Below are 2,353 nucleotides of genomic sequence, written 5' to 3' on the forward strand. Positions count from 1 at the left end.
CTAACACCTGAAGAATCTGCCCAGTACTTGTCAATACACTGCCTCAGCTCTTCACATGCTACCTGTCTGAATGCAAGGTTCTGTCCCAATGGAAAACCAGCAGGACCATTCTGTTATACAGAAGGGAGACATTCATGGCATCAGTAATTATTGCCCAATCTGCCTGTTGTCCATCGTCTACAAATTGTTCACTTGACTCACCCTGAATAAAATAGGCAGAACACTAGATGAAGGACAACTATGTGAGCAGGCTGGGTTCTGAAAAAGATTCAGCATGATTGACTTGAACAAACATTGAGGTTTCGTGAAGAGTTCAAGATACCGCTCCTTCTAACATTCATCAATTTAAAGAAGGCCTTTGATTCTGTCGAGACTGAAGCGATCATTGAAGCCCTAGACAAACAGAGCATTCAAATTCAGTACATGGGGACCCTCTGTGAGCTCTATTATGGATTCACCAGCAGGATCTCACCATGATATAAGGAAGTGATCATAGATGTAAAGAGAGTTCATCGGGGTTATACCATTTCACCAAAACTCTTTAGTGCCACCCTCACGAACATCATGGGATGACTGGAATGGGAAGAAATGGGAGTGAAGATAGATGGTCAGCAAATAAACCACCTCCACTTTTCTGATGACATCGTTCTAAAAACACCAAACATTAGCCAAGCAGCTTGAATGCTGGCCAACTTCGACCATGAGTGTGGAAAGATTGGACTGCAGCTGAATCTTATGAGACAATGTTCATGAGAAACAAACTAGTTTCTGATGTTCCATTTGCTCTCAATGCAACATCTCCAACTGCAGCAGTTATGTGTACCTGGGTTGAGAACTCAGTATGAGGACTGATTTGGCGCCAGAACTGTGAAGGAGGAAGACAATGGAGTGGAAGGCTTTCAGGAGCATAGAAGAAGTTGTTAATAGAACAAAAAAACCTCTGGCTCTGGGCACAACTCTTCGACTTCACCATTCTTGCTGCACTAACATATGCCTCAGAGGCCTGGACTCTGTAAAAACAGGATGAAAACCCTATTTGGATCACCCAAAGAGGAATTGAAAGAGCTTTGCTTGTAGTATCTCGCTTCACTCAAGTGAGAGAAGGAATCCGGAGTTCTGACTTCCATCAATAATCAAAGATCAGGGATACTGCCTCCTTTGCCAAGGTGTCAAAAATCAAATGGGCCAGATACGTAATGCAATTTAGAGATGCCACTGGAATAGAGCTGTTACCTACTGGATTCCATGGGATGTCAAAAGAACGCGTGACTGACCACCTACAAGATGGTCAGACTTCTTCCTCAAAACCATGAACAAGTGGTTTGAGGCTCTTCGAGTTCCTGGAGTGAGCAGATGGTATTGGCCTACACTAGCATGAGACAGGGATGAATGGATATATTACTGGTGTCCGCTCAAACAAATAAAAGTTCAATGGAATGACAAGCAAGTGATACAAGTGATAGATAATTAGGGTCTGTAGAAATTTCTGCAGTGAGCTGCTCAGTTCTAAGTTTCTTTTAAGGCTCTGGATATTGGCCATTAAGGAGCTTATATAGCAGCTGGAGGCAGTTCATGGGTGTAACCTCCAGGGTCCCAAAGGGTTGGGGAGATAAGAAGCAATGGTCCACTCCCTATCCCTTGAGGCCAAGAGTTTGCCATCACTGAACCCACGTGCCTGGGCTTCTCATTGTGTTCTGGAAGTTGGCAGCCAGTTGGATTTTTTTTAAGGGACAGGTTGGGGGATGGTGCCTGCCCCTGACTGAGGTACCACAGTGAAGTCAGCCTGGCTTAAAGTCCGGAGGCATCTCTACAGTAAGCTGCTCACTTCAGAGATTCTTTTGTGTGTCTAAACATGAGTTTCTTTAGTTCCACTCTCTTTACAGTAAATTGCATAATTTTATTGTTCCTTATGGCTGAATAATGTTCATATGTGTGTGTGTGTGCTTGTGTGTGTGTGTGTGTATAGGGACTTCATTCATGCCTTCCCCACCCAAAGGGACCCAGCCTTGGTGGCCGACTTCCACTGCCCAGCCACCACCATGCTCCAGGCCGCTTTCCGGGCTCTCATGATGAGCCTCATGAATGAATGAGGTCCCATGGAACACAGATAATGTGGAACTTTGTGACCTTGGACTCTGGACTCAATGGGACCTGGAACTGAGATCCTCTGTCTGCATCCCCCAGTCTCCAGTGACTCAGAGATCACACCCAGAAGCCACACCCTGCTGACACCAGGTAATCTCCTCATCTCCTCATCAGCCACCCTCCAGAACTCACAGATGCTCCTCCCAGACGGGAGCATAAAAGGAGGCCCCCAGAACCATGCCACCAGACTCTGCGCCAGGCTGTGGGG

This window comes from Sorex fumeus, unplaced genomic scaffold (assembly GCF_029834395.1).
Source record: "Sorex fumeus unplaced genomic scaffold, SorFum_2.1 ptg000007l, whole genome shotgun sequence".
Lineage (NCBI taxonomy): Eukaryota > Metazoa > Chordata > Mammalia > Eulipotyphla > Soricidae > Sorex > Sorex fumeus.